This window comes from Heterodontus francisci, chromosome 2, assembly GCF_036365525.1.
Source record: "Heterodontus francisci isolate sHetFra1 chromosome 2, sHetFra1.hap1, whole genome shotgun sequence".
Taxonomy (NCBI): domain Eukaryota; kingdom Metazoa; phylum Chordata; class Chondrichthyes; order Heterodontiformes; family Heterodontidae; genus Heterodontus; species Heterodontus francisci.
In genome coordinates this window covers 182701332-182718593 of record NC_090372.1, presented here as the reverse complement: position 1 = coordinate 182718593, position 17262 = coordinate 182701332, and the positions used below count along the sequence as shown (strand labels likewise).

Here is a 17262-nt window from a genome sequence, read left to right as displayed (position 1 = left end):
TGGTGAGACCACATCTGGAGTACTGTGTACTCCTTATTTAAGGAAGGATGTAAATGCGTTGGAGGCAGTACTATTAGACTAATACCTGGAATGGGCAGGCTGTCTTATGAGGAAAGATTGGACAGGCTAGGCTTGTATCTGCTGGAATTCAGAAGAGTAAGAGGCAACTTGATTGAAACATATAAGATCCTGAGGGGTCTTGACAGGACGTTTGTGGAAAGGATGTTTCCCCTTGTGGGAGAATCTAGTACTAGGGGTCAGTGTTTAAAAATAAGGAGGTGCCCATTTAAGATAGTGATGAGGAGAATTTCTCTCAGAGGGTTGTGAGACTTTGGAATTCTCTTCCTCAAAAGGCGGTGGAAGCAGAGTCTGAATATTTTTAAGGCAGAGGTAGATAGATTCTTAATAAGTAAGGGGGTGGAAGGTTATCGGGGGTAGGTGGAAATATGGAGTAATCCGTTCAGCCATGAACCTATTCAATGGCGGAGCAGGTTCGAAGGGCCGAGTGGCCTAATCCTGCTCCTAATTCGTATGTTCGTATGTTCCATCTATCCTGTACCATTATTTCATATTGCTCCATGAGGGATGAAAATGAGGGATAGAAATGGCAAGATTAGGGAACCATGGATGACAGGTGAAATTGTGAGACTAGCTAAGAGGAAAAAGGAAGCATACATAAGGTCTAGGAGGCTGAAGAAAGACGAAGCTTTGAAAGAATATCGGAAATGTAGGACCAATCTGAAACGAGGAATTAAGAGGGCTAAAAGGGGTCATGAAATATCTTTAGCAAACAGGGTTAAGGAAAATCCCAAAGCCTTTTATTCATACATAAGGAGCAAGAGGGTAACTAGAGAAAGGATTGGCCCACTCAAGGACAAAGGAAGAAAGGTATGCGTGGAGTCAGAGAAAATGGGTGAGATTCTAAACGAGTACTTTGCATCGGTATTCACCGAGGAGAGGGACATGACGGATGTTCAGGTTAGGGACAGATGTTTGATTACTCTAGGTCAAGTCGGCATAAGGAGGGAGGAAGTGTTGGGTATTCTAAAAGGCATTAAGGTGAACAAGTCCCCAGGTCCGGATGGGATCTATCCCAGGTTACTGTGGGAAGCGAGAGAGGAAATAGCTGGGGCCTTAACAGATATCTTTGCAGCATCCTTAAACACGGGTGAGGTCCTGGAGGACTGGAGAATTGCTAATGCTGTCCCCTTGTTTAAGAAGGGTAGCAGGGATAATCCAGGTAATTATAGACCGGTGAGCCTGATGTCAGTGGTAGGGAAGCTGCTGGAGAAGATACTGAGGGATAGGATCTATTCCCATTTGGAAGAAAATGGGCTTATCAGTGATAGGCAACATGGTTTTGTGCAGGGAAAGTCATGTCTTACCAACTTAATAGAATTCTTTATGGAAGTGACAAAGTTGATTGATGAGGGAAGGGCTGTAGATGTCATATACATTGACTTCAGTAAGGCGTTTGATAAGGTTCCCCATGGTAGGCTGATGGAGAAAGTGAAGGCGCATGGGGTCCAGGGTGTACTAGCTAGTTGGATAAAGAACTGGCTGGGTAACAGGAGACAGAGAGTAGCAGTGGAAGGGAGTTTCTCAAAATGGAGACGTGTGACCAGTGGTGTTCCACAGGGATCCGTGCTGGGACCACTGTTGTTTGTGATATACATAAATGATTTGGAGGAAAGTATAGGTGGTCTGATTAGCAAGTTTGCAGACGACACTAAGATTGGTGGAGTAGCAGATAGTGAAGGGGACTGTCAGAGAATACAGCAGAATATAGATAGATTGGAGAGTTGGGCAGAGAAATGGCAGATGGAGTTCAATCAGGGCAAATGCGAGGTGATGCATTTTGGAAGATCCAATTCAAGAGTGAACTATACAGTAAATGGAAAAGTCCTGGGGAAAATTGATGTACAGAGAGATTTGGGTGTTCAGGTCCATTGTTCCCTGAAGGTGGCAACGCAGGTCAATAGAGTGGTCAAGAAGGCATACGGCATGCTTTCCTTCATCGGACGGGGTATTGATTACAAGGGTTGGCAGGTCATGTTACAGTTGTATAAGACTTTGGTTCGGCCACATTTGGAATACTGCGTGCAGTTCTGGTCGCCACATTACCAAAAGGATGTAGATGCTTTGGAGAGGGTGCAGAGGAGGTTCACCAGGATGTTGCCTGGTATGGAGGGCGCTAGCTATGAAGAAAGGTTGAGCAGATTAGGATTATTTTCATTAGAAAGACAGAGATTGAGGGGGGACCTGATTGAGGTGTACAAAATCATGACAGGTATAGACAGGGTGGATAGCAAGAAGCTTTTTCCCAGAGTGGGGGATTCAATTACTAGGGCTCACGAGTTCAAAGTGAGAGGGGAAAAGTTTAGGGGGGATATGCGTGGAAAGTTCTTTACACAGAGGGTGGTGGGTGCCTGGAACGCGTTGCCAGCGGAGGTGGCAGACGTGGGCACGATAGCGTCTTTTAAGATGTATCTAGACAGATACATGAATGGGCAGGAAGCAAAGAGATACAGACCCTTAGAAAATAGGCGACATGTTTAGATAGAGGATCTGGATCGGCGCATGCTTGGAGGGCCGAAGGGCCTGTTCCTGTGCTGTAATTTTCTTTGTTCTTTGTTCTTTGTTCCATAATCCACACTCTTCTAATGAAAAAAGCAACACACCTGGTAGTAATTATTTGTACAATTAATGGCTTGCACGGTCACTTAAGAGAACATTAAGAGTCAACCACCTGGTGTGGAGAAGAGCCATATGTAGGCCGAACGAGTAGGAAGGATGGCAGGTTCCCTTCCCTGAAGATCATGTTCTATTTAATGGCTGAGACATGTCGGATGATCAGTTCCAGTATTTTTCCAATCCTGGTCTATAATCAGAATTAACAAGGTACATAAGCTCATCATGTGGAGGCTTACTTTCCCATTTTGCACCTTGTGGTGAACCATCTGGCTTCTACTTAGTCTTGTACAACAAAGAATAGACATGTCTATACATCACAAAGAGGTCAGAAAATTCAGTACTAATTGTTAATCTGATTCAAAGAAGCCATCTTGGAAGATGATTGACTGCACCCGGGGTGTATGTCACTTCTCAGTTGAACATCACCTGTTGTGGCTGTAGGTGACTAGTGAGCAACCACCCCCTCCACAGCTGGCACTGATGAAATATCACAGACCTGAAATGTTAATTCTGTTTCTCTCTCCACAGATGCTGCCTGACCTGCTGAGTATTACAAGCACTTTCCGTTTTTATTTCAGATTTCCAGCATCTGCAGTATTTATTTTATTACAGATGAATATCATTGGCCTGAGGTCGACTGATGCATATTCCTTCCATCAGGCTCTTTTCTGCCATCTGGTCATTTCTTTTGTCCTCTGCTTTTTCCACACTCTTCCTGACTGCCATTCTTCAGGAGCTCCAGTTGACAGCAAAGACTTCCCATGCATCGACACTGATTCTGGTTAACTTGAGGTCTCGCTTGCAGACATCCGTGTCTTGCAGATGTGGGTGAACTGTTGGTCTCATTACCAACAGCAATCTTACCATAGAGCATGTCTTTGGAGATGCGGCCGTCATCCATTCCGCACATATGATCCAGCCAACAGAGTCGCCACTGACTCAAGACGACAAACATGTTGGGGATCCCTACACGCTGGTGTACTTCCGTATTCAGCACTCTGTCCTCCCAGGAGATGCCCAATATCCGTCTGAGGCAGCGGAGGTGGAAGCTGTTCAACCACTTTTCTTGGCTTGCATAAGTTGTTCATGCTTCGCTACTATAAAGGAGGGTGCCGAGAACATGAGCCTGGTACTTTGTATTTTTGGTTAGTTTGCTGTTGGTCCACACTCACTTCTCAACTTTGACATGACAGCTGCAGCCTTGGCAATCCTGGTGCTGATTTCAGCATCAAGAGACAGATTGCTGGTGATTGCTGATCCAAGGTATGTGAAGCTGTTGACGACCTCCAAAGTGAGGTTGTCGATGCTGATGGAAGATGTAATCGCTACCTCCTGGTCCATAACTATGGTCTTCCTGATGCTGGTTACAGTCCAAACTCCTTGCAGGCCAGGGAGAACCGACTTACAAGCTGCTGCAAGTGAACTTCATTATGGGATGTCAGCACAGCGTCATCAGCAAACACCAACTCATGGACTAGGACTTTACACACTTTGGGCTTGGCATGCTGTCTTGCCAAGTCGAGCAGCTTGCCGTCAGCTCTGGTATGCAGGGGACACCCCATTTGAGTTGCCGAAAGCATTCAATAGCAGAAGAAAGAAGAATATGCTGTAGAGAGTTGGTGCCAGGACGCAGCCCTGCTGTACCCTACTGCTGATCTTGAAAGCATCTGATGTTGCTCCATTGTAACTGACAGAACTGTGCATGTTCTCATGGAAAGAAGAAATGACACCCAAGAGTCCAGGAGATCAGCCTATTTTCCGTAGTAGTTTGAAAAGTCCGTCTCTGTTGACAAGATTGGAGCCTTGGTGAGGTCTATGAAGGCAATGTAGAGTGGCCTGTGCTCTTCACGGTTCATCTCCTGTGACTGCCAAAGTGATAAAATCATGTCAACTGTCGATCTGCCAGCTCTGAAGCCAGACTGAAACTCGGCATAGATATGTGATGTCAAGGTCTGCCATCTGGTTAGAACAACCCGCGAGCAAAGACCTTCCCCACAATTCTTAGCAAGGGGGATGCCTCAGTAATTGTTGCAGTCACTGCGATTCCCCTTCTTTTTGTACAAGGTGACTATGTTTACATCACGCATGTCTTGAGGCACAGATCTCTCCTTCCAACAGAGACTCAGAAGTTCACGCAGTGCCAGTTTTCCACTTTTGATGATTTCAGGTGGAATGCCGTCATTTCCCGGGGCTTTACCACTAGCAAGACGGTCGATGACCTTGTTGAGCTCTACTATGGTGGACTCACTGTCCAGCTCCTCCAAAACAGGGAAGTCTGGAATGGTGCTGAGAGCTACTTCAGTGACAACATTCTCCATTGCGTAGACTTCGAGGTAATGCTCAACCCACATTTCCATCTGCTTGCTAGGTTCAGTGATGATCACCCCTGTCTTTTTCTTCAGGGAACTGATTTGGTTGCAGCTTGGCCCGTTGCTTTCTTACTTCCTTCATTCATACCTCTTGCATTCCCAGATTCAGCAGCAGATTGTAAACTGTTGCAGAGTTTCAACCAGTATTGACTGGCACAGTGCTGAGCAGTCTGCTGAGACTTGTTTCTCGCAGCTCTGAGGGCATTTAGGTTTTGTTTGCTAGGGACTTGCTTGTAGTTCATGAGGGCTCTCCTCTTGGTTGTGGTAACTGGCTCCATTTCAGTCCAATAATCCTCAAAACAGTCAGCATTCCTCCAATCTCTTTTTCCATACAATGCGAGTGGAGAGTTATAGATGGTGATGGGCAGATGATCCCACTTTGATACCACACTTGAGCCTTGGGTATTATTGTCCGAAGGAGCCTGATTGAGCATGTTGAGGAGCTCCTGATTCCTCTTTTGGGTTAGTGGTACAGCAAGTGTTGATCCGAGGATGACCTATCTTCTTGGAGTGGTGTAGCCTCCTTGGCGGAAGCTTGACCTTGCTACACACCAGGGAGTGGTCAGAGTCAGCGCTGTGATAGCTGCGATTCATGAGGGCATTATTGAGGGTGGTAGGTCTAGTGATGATAAGGTCTAGCTAGTGCCAGTGGTGCGATCTCAGATGTTGCCAGGACACCCTGTGGCATGGCTTGACCTGGAACTAGCTGTTCATCATGCACAGCATAGCTCCAGCAGCCTCTGTCCATTTTCGTTCATCTTGCCAAACTCTGGTGCCCTATACATGTTGGCCAAGCTGTGAAGTCAGTACCCCCCCTTGCATTGAGTTTCCCTAGAAGACACAGACCCTCAGTGCTGGGAATTCTGCTGATGGTAGTGTCACATGTCTCATAGAACTGATTCTTGACATCTGGTGTGGAGGTGAGCATCGGGGCAAAGATACACATGAGATTAACTGGGCCTGCGCTTGTTGACCAGCGAAGAGTAAGAAGTCTCTCTGAGCCTTCTGTGGAGAGGGGGGCGGGGGGTCAATCATCACAAGTAGTGTGTTTAATACTGCGAAATCCACTCCATACTCACGTGTTGCCTCTTGGGCTTTCCCCTGCCAGAAGAACATGTAGTGTTTCTCTTTAAGTGAACCACTTTGAGTAAGCCTAGTTTCTTGCAGCACAGCAATGTCCACATTGAGCCTTGTAAGTTCTTTGTCAATCACAGCTGCCTTGTGTACGTGATCAACCTGCAGAAGGTTGCTGGTAAGGCCAGGCACATGGTCCTTACGTTCCAGCTTGCAATGCAAAGGACTGTTGTCTTCTTTTTTAAGTTTGATTTTCCTGGTGCATAGATTGTCAACCCGCCTGTCGCGAGATGACTCTCTAAGTTCCAAGCACCCATTGAAGCAAGCAGGTCATCAGAGGACAGCATCGACACAAAAAGATCAATGGTCACTGCTAAGGGGACGGGCAATGTGATGTCCTCAAGACTTGAGTGAGGTTTAGCCGAGTTTAGTATAGGATATGAGGCAAAGACAGAGAAACAAAGACCGCAGCAGCTGAACATAAAGACTTCTCCTTTATTCCTCTCTTCGTTTCACTTCCCCTTAGCTAACATGTGTGTTCTACAGCAGCCTCGAGAGTACACAATGCACAATGCAATTGCAATTTCAAAACATTACAGCACTATCCCTGTTCCCCTCTTAGTAAATGAGAGACATAGCATGTTTTAATGGTTTGTTTCTAAAACTGTAAACGATAAACTTAAATATAAATAATTCAACTCATAACAGTCACTCAAGTATAGTGGGTGTTTTCTCTCATGAGTAGGATATCATCTGACATCAGATGTAGTCTCGTTTGACTCACGTTCTTCATCTGAGATGTCAATGTTGGAATCGGATTCAATGCTTGTGAGTAATATTTTCAGTGCTTTGAAGAATGACACGTTTTTTGTGATGGTTTGTGAACCGCGCTTAGCAGTGACCATTGATCTTTTTGTGTCGATCATGACAATGGTTAGATGTCATAAGGAGTTGTTTGCTTTCTAATATGACCATCACAGTTCACAAGTACTTTATCTCCTGGCTTTAGCAATATAGCTCTAAGTTTCATGCTTCACTCCGCATGTACTTTCATTCGATCCTTCTGTTCACGATTGCGTTCTTGTACATGTTGATCATTAACTCCATGGGGTAGCTCAGTAAGACATGTGCGCATAGGATGTACAAAGATGAGTGTAACTGGAGGTTCTCCAGTAGTCGAGTGAGGTATCACTCTGTAATTACGAAGAAAGTGATATAGCTCTTGTTTCTATGACTTGCTCTCAGCTGTAGCTGTAAGTATCACTTTTTTCAAGGTGCGCATAAATCTCTCAACTTCACCATTAGATCTTGGCCAAAGGGGTGTGATTTTCCTAAGAGTGAACCCGAGGCAGTTTGCAAATTGCTGAACTCATCACTGTTAAATGGGGGTCCATTGTCACTTCTTACCATTTGAGGGATTCCAAACAAGGCAAAGATCTGCTGTACAACACGGTTGATTCCTGGGAACCATAGCTTTTTCCTAAGGAGTTGTTCGGTTTTGACCATTCCCTGGTGTCCTTCATGCAATGTACTGACAACACATTCCCTTAATGAGTGTACAATGACAATACAGTTGTTGTGTAATATGAGATCAGATGTGGTTGCAACAGTTAGCTCATTTCAAACTTTGTGAAGACCTTGTAGTGTTTGAACGATTTTGTTTGTAGACACTTTCTCGATCAGGTCTTTCCAGGTTCATGATTCTATAGCTTTCATACATAGTTGCAAAGCCTCTTTGTTGCTGCTTTGATGTCAGCAATTTTTAGTGACTTTGGCACTGCATTTTTGCTTACATAGTTAAGAACTTATTCAGTAACCTTTTCCTCAAAACTGGTAGGACCGACTTCCGGCAACGGATGTCACAAAAGGTAGTCCGCTGAGTTGAGCTAGCCTGACTGATACTCAGCATGGAACTCATATTCTTGCATTCTGAGTATCTAACATTCTATTCGAGTGGGTGGTTTGCTATGTAGATTGTTGAACAAGCTCACTAGTGGTCTATGATTGGTTATTACTTTAAATTCGCTTCCATATCAGTACAGACGAAAGTGTAAGATACCCCATGCACTTCTCTCTCTGTTGCAAATAACGTTGCTCAACAGGCGTTAATGATCTGCTCACCATCGCAACGATTGATGGGTTACTTGTCTTGTCTTTCTGTACGAGAACTGCGCCTAAGCCAACTGGGCTTGCATCCACAACTAGCTGGGTGGTTTTCCTAGAGTCGAAATAGGCATTTGTGCAACTTGCTGACAAACATCGTTCAATCTGGTGTACCACCTGTTTGTGTGGTTTAGCCCATTCCAAATTGTTGTCTCTTTTGTCAGATCGCGTAGAGGGGCAGATAGCATAGCGAGATCAGGAATGAAGTGACTTTAGTACGTAACGAGTCCTAGCAGACCCCAGACTTGTTGCACATTTGTAGGACCTGCAGCATTTGCTATGGCTTCAACTTTCTGTGGATCTGGTGATGCTCCTTCCGCACTGAACACATGACCAAATAATTCAAATTTGCTTTCATTGAACAAGCACTTGTCTTTCTTCAAGGTGAGGTTACATTCTATGAGACGTTGTAGGCATGTGCGTAGGCTTGTCTCAAAATTCTTTTCAGTGTGACCATAGATGAGAACGTCATCGCTGATGTTCAGTGTGCCTTCAAATCCTTGAACAGCAGATTGAATCAAGTGTTGAAATACCTCAGCTGCTGAGCTGAATCCAAAGTTGAGCCTCTTGTATCAAAAAAGTCTGATGTGAGTAGAGAATAAATAAGATATCTCAATTCTTCTGCAAGCTCAATTTGATAGCAGCCTGCATTGAGGTCAAGTTTAGCAAAGTGTTTAGCACCTTTCACTTTCTCTATGAGATCATCAATTTTCAGTGTCGAGTGTCTTTCTTGTTGTATGGCTTGGTTTGCCGATTGCATACCAATGCAGATTGTAATATGGTTCTTCCTCTTGGGTTTCTTGATGACTTGTATGCATGAGACCCTAGGGTTAGGCTCGTTGCCAACTTTATCAATAATGTCAAGGTCAAGTAGGCGTTGAAGTTCCTTCTCTGCTTGTTTTCTGACATGAAATGGTATTCATCGCCGTTGATGCACAACTGGGGGCACATTAGGATCTACTTGCGGCTTGCATGTAACACTTTTCAACTTGGCGATCCCAGTGAAGCGATCAGCATACAGTTCGAGATAGTTTTTGTTACTTTGGCTACATCCTCTCACCATGTGGTATACATACGCGGCACCCTTCTGTTGGTATTGGTCTTGATAATTGATTTTGCTGATGAGTGACAAACGCGAGCAAAGTGATTGTGTTTTCCACAGGCTTTGACCTGTTTACTTGTGGCAGAACACTTTCTCTGGTGTGGGAGAATGGATGAGTCGCAGCTCTGTTTGTGAGATGGTTGTGTTGCTTTGCCGGTGGTTTCCTGGCACATGAGTGATGCATAGTGTTCACAGGAGTTGTGCTTGGAGTGTGGTAGTTACTGTTAGCCTCAACTTCAGTAGCTCTGAACTCTGAAAGCGACAGTGATCTTGCTAACTCCAGCAGCTCCGACAGCTTTCTATCTTTCTCAAGTGCTTTTCAGCATAGTTGACTGGAGAAACAGCCCTTGATTATTTGTGATTGGATTTCCCGTTCGATATGGTCAACATCACCGAAGTTGCATCTGGTTGCTAGCTGCCTCAATCACATGCAATATTGGTCAATTGTCTTGTTTGCTTCTTGCTTAGTGCATCGAAAGACGATGGTTTCGTATATGGTGTTTTTCTTGGGTGTAAAGTAGACCGACAGTGCATTTTTGCTGATTTGTAATCATTTTGCTCAGGCATAAGTGTCTGAAAGATATCCTCTAATTCTTCACCACCATAGTGTAGAAGTGAGGCCTTTTTCCTTGTGTCGTCTGTGATTGTGAAACCTGCCATCGCACCTTTAAAACGTCACAGCCACATTTGCCAATGTGGGGAAACAGACGATGGCTCTGAATGCACATCAAAATGTGGTGGTTTGGGCACAGACAATACCATATTGATCAGCAATGCAGTGATAAAGGGTCCAGGATCATGCTCCTTTCAGAGGAAACTTCTCTGCAGTGATCAGAGATTTTTTTTTGATTGGATAGTTAACTTGGAGCGATCAATGTCTGAGTATACACTGTACAAGCTTCCTGTTTGTCACTTGAGCACAGTCTGCAAATGAAAATGTGGTCTGTAAGAATAGACAAAAACGTTCCAAAATGTTCATTACTGAAAGCAATCTTTTCTGGTTTTTTCCCATCCTTTTTCCATTTACCACGTCATCATTATGAGGTCCTCAAGACTTGAGCGAGATTTAGCCGAGGTTGGTATAGGATATGAGACAAAGAGACAAAGACAAAGCAGCAGCTGAACATAAAGACTTCTCCTTTTATTCCTCTCTTCGGTTCACTTTCCCTTTGCTAGCATGTGTGTTCTACAGCAGCCTCCATAGTACACAATGCACAATGCAATTGCAATTTCAAAACACCACAGCAGTAGCTATCCAATGAGAAGCAATGATCTCTCCCACTGTCGGAAGTAACCCCTGGTGCTCTTATTCTACACCAATCGAGGGAGAGCTTATAACCAGTAACTGTTTCTTCCCGGGTTGTGCCAACATTTAACCACAAAGCTGGAGTGGACTCTCCAGGGTGCAGACCTGGGAAAATAGTATGGAGACCCTGAGTTGCCCAAGCATCAGGACCCCCTCTCGGCATTGCTAGTATTATCCAAAGGAAAAGAAAAAAAAGTTTTGTACCAGCTCTGCTGCAGGAGTTGTGAGAAAACTACCTGATAATAACATGTGACTGTAGTGTTCTGAAATTGCGTTGTGCATTTTGTAAACATGAGACTGCTGTAGAAAACACGTAAGCCAGCAACGTGAACGTAAAAGTAGGAAAGACTAAAGAACTCTCCATTATGTTCAACTGCATGCTGCCTCTGTCTCAGTCTTTGCCTCACATCTTTTACTAAACTCGGCTAAACCTTGCTCCAGTCCCGAGAACATCACAATGGTGACGAGATAAAAAGAAAAGAAAAAAGATGAGGAAAAACTGGAAACATTACTTTCAGGTATGAAAATTTTGGAAGGTTTTTTACAGACAGCATTTTAATTTGGAGATTGTTAGTGACACATAGGAAACTTGTACAGTGTATACTCACACACTGATCTCTCAAAATAACCGTCCAATCAAAAAATATATATATAATCTCAGATCATTGCAGAGAACTTTCCTTGGAAAAGGAACGGAATCCCAGATCCCAGATCACACACTATCAGTGTGTTACTGAACAGTATGGCGTTGTCTATGACCAACCTATCACCTTTTGATGTCCATTCAGAGTCATCATCTGTATCCCCATTTTGGCAAAAGTGGCTGTGACGTTTCAAAGGCGTGATGGCAGGTAGTGCAATCACAGATGAATCAAGGAAAAAGGCCTTACCTCTACACTATGGAGCTGAAAAATTAGAAGTTATCTTTCAGACACTTATGCCTAAGCGAAATGACTACAACTCAGCACAAAAATTCACTGACAACCTACTTTACAGCCAAGAAAAACACCATATATGAAACCATTGTCTTCCAACGCACTAAGCAAGAAAGAAATGAGACAATTGACCAATACTGCACGCAATTGGGGCAACTAGCAACCAAATGTAACTTCGGTGATGTTGAACATGTCAAACAGGAAATCAAAACGCAAATAATCAAAGGTTGTCTCTCTGGTCAACTACGCCAAAAAACACTCGAGAACAACAGAAAGCTGTCAGAGCTGTTGGAGTTAGCAAGATCACTTTCACTCTCAGAGTCCAGATCTACTGAAGTTGAGGCTGTTAACAGTAACTACCACTCTCCAAGTTAAACTCATGTGAACACTATTCATCGCTCACGTACCAGGAAACCACCTGCAAGGCCACAAGAGCCGTCTCACAAACAGAGTTTCCAGCTATCAAAAGAATGCTTTACTGTGGTGGTGTGTCCTGCTACTGGCAAACAGTGTAAAGCTTGTGGAAAATGCAACCACTTTGCTCATGTTTGTCGTTCATCAGTAAAATCAACTACTATGACCAATACCAACAGAAGTGTGTCATGTATGCATACCACAGCAAAAAGGTGAGAGAATGTAGCCAAAGTAGAGGCAGATGACCCTGAACATATTTTTGTCCTCTCTCAGACACAGCATATAGCCATGTGTGATAGTGACCATCGGCTGCTCAGACGTAGATGCTCTCATAGACGCAGCAGTGTCTGTCAATTTCATGGGAGACAAAACATTCAACAAACTTGAGGATTGTCCCATTCTCTGCAAACCAGTGAATATAAACATTTTCCCTTACAACAGTGACAAGCCTCTGAACATCCTCGGCACTTTTGAAATGTCAATCCCATTCAAAGACACTAGAATGAATGCAGTATTCTTTGTCATATCTGGGGAATGTGACACAATTATCAGTTTCCACACAGCAACAGATCTGCACATGAATACAGTCACATGCGAGGTTCCTAGGCATAACAAAAACATTTTTGAACTGTATGCTGATCACTTCACTGCTATCAGCAAACTGAATGGTGTTACATGCATGCTGCATGTAGACCCTAATGTGCCCCTAGTCACGCATCAATGGCGACGAATACCATTTCATGTTAGAAAATAGACAGAGAAGGAACATCAATGCCTACTTGACCTTGACATAATTGAGAAAGTTGGGGGTGAGCCTACAAAAGTCATCAAGAAACCCAAGAGCGAGACCAGATTAGAATCTGCATTGATATGCGATCACCGAACCAAGCTATACAACAAGAAAGACGGGACTAATGATCAACGTGTACCTGAATGCGATGGAGATCAGAAGGATCTAATGAAAGGAAATGCAGAGCAAAATATGAAATTTAGAGCTACGGCGTTTAAGCCAGGAGATAAAGTACTTGTGAAACATGATGGTCATGTTGGAAAACAAACAACCCCTTATGGAATCCAACCATTTGTTACGACCAACACAAAAGGATCAATGATCACTGCTAAGCGCAGTTCACAAATCATCACAATAAACTCATTATTCTTCGAAGCACTGAAAACACCATTCGCAAGCATTGAATCCAATTCCGATATCGACATCTCAGATGAAGAACATGAGTTAAATGAGACTACACCTGATGTCAGACAATATCCTACTCGTGAGAAAAAACACCCACCATACTTAAGTGACTCTGTTACAAAGTGAACTATTTATGTTTAAGTTTATTGTTTAGATTTTTGGAATCAAACCATTGAAAATGCTGGAGGGAGTTTTATGTTCTCCCCTGTGGCAGGTTTGGAAGTGGGGAGCGCATAAAAATGGGGTGGGATGTTGGTGGGGGTGGGGGAGAACACCGTGCCCTTGCTAGCGACCCCCCTACACAACCCTCTCCCACGACCCCCACACCACGGAACCTCTGCCACCCTGATCTACCTGTGGCCTGGGTCCAGCGCCGCTCCTGGGTCTCCAGTAGGTGCTCCTCCAGCAGCTTCCGCGGTGGCGCTGCTCAGTGGAACAGCTGCTGGCCTCTGATTGGCCAGCAGCTCTCCAAGGACGGGACTTCCAGCGACAGGGTCCTTGATCCTGTGGAACACTCGTCACTGTTCACTTAAGTGCCTGATTGGCACCATATTTGGTGGGCCTTCTAGAGAAGAGGCGATGCGGGGTTCTCGGTGTCACTTTTGCCGCACATCAAGACCCCCGTCGCCAACATAATATCCAGGCTGCTATGTCTCTCATTTCAGAAGAAGGGGAGGGATGTAGTGTTTTGAAATTGCATTGTGCATTTTGTACACTTGCGGCTGCTGTAGAAAACACATGAGCCAGCAAAGTGAAAGTAAAAGTAGGAGACAATGAAGAAGACTCCGTTATGTTCAACAGCAGGCTGCCTCTGTCTCAGTCATTGCCTTACATCTTTTACTAAACTCGACTAAACCTGGCTCCAGCCCTGAGAATATCACGGTAACTGGACTCCACTCCATATTTTCTGTTGGGGTTTACTCCCTAAGGCTTCTTCTCTCCCAAGACACCCACAAGGCAGTGAGGCTATTTACCCATAGCTGGGGGTCTGTTTCTAGGCACCAGGCTGGAACCACACGTGATGGGCCTGCGTGCCACATATCTGGGGGCAGGGCCTCCCAGTAACCTCCAATAACCCAGGGATTAAAAACCCCAATAACCCAGGGATAGCGCTTTCAACAACCCAGGGACAGAATCCCCAATTAGCCAGAGAGAAAAACCTCCAATAACCCAGGGATCAATCCACCAACAACTCAGGGACAGAATCCCCAATTAACCAGGCACAAAAACCCCAACAACCCAGGGACAAAACCTCAATGGCTCAGGGATAAAATCCCCCAATAACCCAGGGGATAAAACCCCAATAAAATCCCCAAAATTTTCATTAATGCAGGGTGGAATCTAAAAGGTAGACTATGTGTTGTTGGGCTGAGTGGTGGGTGCTTAATCTGCACCTGATTTGTGCCTTACATAACCTGGGTAGAAAAATTGGTAAGTGTTCTAAGTTTCTGTAATTAACATCCCTGAAACAGGTATTGGAGTAGAGCTGAATATTATTAGCATATATGCAGATGCAGGGTGTTCCTCGCACAGAAAAGTTTCAAAATCACTGACAAAGATCAGGTGGATTATAATAGCAACAATTTGGATTTATATAGCACCCTTAATGTAGAAAATTGTCCCAAGGCACTTCACAGAAGGGTAAGAAAAAACAGAAACCAAGACAAAGGGGAGACATTCGGTGGGGTGACCAAAACCTTGATGAAAGTGTTGGGTTTTAACGAGAGTCTTAAAGGAAGAAAGGGATGTGGGAAGGTGGGGCCTGGGTGACTGAAGGCACACCATGATTAGTAAGGCAAAGGGAGAGGAGGTGGATGCACAAGAGGCCAGTTTCAGAGAAGTGGAGAGTTCCTACGTGGGGACACAGGGCTGGAAAAGATTAGAGTGGTTGGGAGGACAAAGCTAAGGGAACTCAAATGCAGCTGGATTAAATAAAAACAGAAAGTGCTGGAAATACTCAGCAGGTCAGGCAGCATCTGTGGAGAAAGAAGCAGAGTTAACAATTCAGGTCTGTGACCTTTCAATAGAACTGGCAAAGGTTAGAAATGCAATAGGTTTTAAGCAAGAGAAAGTGGGGTGGGGGTGATGGGGAAGAGAACAAAAGGGAAGGTATAGTCCAGCGAGAGTGTTAATGGCAGAATAATGAGCAGCTCTGTCCCAAAGCACAACGTGACAAACCAAGTTTATGGCAGGCACATAGTTAAAAAAGTAAAATAATTTTAAAAAGGCCACTGAAATGGTTGAACTCAATGTTGAGTCCAGAAGGCTGTGGAGTGCCTAATTGTAAGAGAGGTACTGTTCCTTGAGCTTGCGTTGATGTTCACTGGAACACTGCAACAGGCCAAGGACAGAAATGTGGGCATGAGAGCAGAGATGTGGGGGTTGTTGAAATGGCAAGCAACTAGAAGCTCAGGGTCATACTTTCGGACTGAGCGGAGGTCTTCCGTAACGTAGTCACCCAATCTGCATTTGGTCTCCCCAGTGCAGAGGAGATCACATTGTGAACAGCGAATACAGTATACTAAATTGAAAGAAGTAGAAGTAAATTGCTGCTTCACCTGGTGGGGGATGGATGTGTAGAGAGATTGAATGTCCATTGTGAAGAGGAGGCGCTTGGGGCCATGAAACTGGAAATTGTTAAAGTGATGTAGGGTGTCAGAAGAGTCACAGATGTAGGTGGGAAGTGACTGGACCAGGGGAGAAAAAATAGCCAAGATAGTAAGAAAGTGGGGCAGGAACAGGGTGAAATGATGGGTCCTCCAGGACAGACCTGTTTGTGGATTTTGGGAAGGAGGCAGAAGTCTGGGGTTGCAGGACTATGAGGTTGGAAGCTGTAGAGGGAAGATCTCTGGAGGAGATGATCTCAGTGACAGTCCTGGAGACAGTGGCTTGATGTTCAGTGGTGGGGTCATGGTCCGGGGGAGGTAGGAAGAAGTGTCTGAGAGTTGGCGCTCAGCCTCTGCAAGGTAGAGGTCGGTACGTCAGACAAACAACAGCTGCAGTAAATTTTTTTAAAGAGTTAGTTCCTGGACAGTTTTTAACCAGCAAATATTTGTCAGCTGGTTGACTAACAATCACAATTGCAAAAAACTCAAATTATCAAATAAAGCCGATTCTGGAGCATAGGAACCAGTTGCAATGATAGTGTTTTTGGATTTGCTTGCTGTTAGAGAAATCTGGATAGCTGCAACAAAAGACAGAACAACGGCAACAGGATGACTATCAGAAGGACAAAATAATAAGCCCATCAGCTTACCTTTACAGTATAGCCAACTGTCCTTTCTTTGCACAGCTAATGTAGCTAGTAATGGATTTTACTGGGAGATCTGACTCCTCTCTGCATGCAATGGGTTCTGGACGCACACACACAGTCACTTGACTTCTGGTCAGACTCGGTTTCCCTTTTTACTTTATTACTGAATGTTAATGACCCTGACCCTGAGTCCCACCCACTGAATGTGCAGCTTTGGAACCTCGTCCCAGTTGTAAGGTGCTTGTACCAGTGGGACTGTAAAAGAAAATCCTGTGAATGTTGCTGATCTGTGCTGCCTGCCAAAATAATATCTAACTCATTATAGAATCATGGTTACAACACAGAACAAGGCCATTTGGCCCGTCATGACTGTGCCAGCTCTCTACAAGAAAAACATACCTTGTCCCACTTCCCCAGATTTTACCCATAGCCCTGCAAATTCGTTCCCTTCAGATAATTATCCAATTCTCTTTTGGAGACCTCAAATGAATCTGCCTCCACCAAACTCTCAGACAATGTATTCCAAATCCTAACCACTCGTTTTGTAAAAAAGTTTTTCCTGATTGCCATTGCTTCTTTTGCCAAATTGGTCTCCTCTGGTTCTTGATCCTTCTACCAATAGGAATAGTTTCTCCCTATCTACTCTGTCCAGATTCATGATGATTTTGAACACCTCTATCAAATTTCCTTTTTATCTTCTCCTCTCCAAGGAGAGCAGCCCCAGCTTCTCCAATTTATCCACGTAACTCAAGTTCCT

At 44.4% G+C, this 17262-nt stretch overlaps 1 protein-coding gene across 3 annotated transcripts in view; it reads right to left on the bottom strand.

The window, feature by feature from the left end:
* The window catches only part of LOC137349193 (integrin beta-1-like), a 120481-nt gene extending 103826 nt beyond the window's left edge, over positions 1-16655 (bottom strand). For 2 of the 3 annotated variants that reach the window (XM_068014638.1, XM_068014622.1), the window contains exon 1: positions 16509-16655. The gene's annotated coding sequence lies outside the window, so the exon portion shown is untranslated. Of the gene's footprint in view, positions 1-13606; positions 13677-16508 lie in introns of those variants that run through there. The other variant, XM_068014632.1, reaches the window with a different exon arrangement.
* Between the last annotated feature and the right edge of the window lie 607 nt (positions 16656-17262).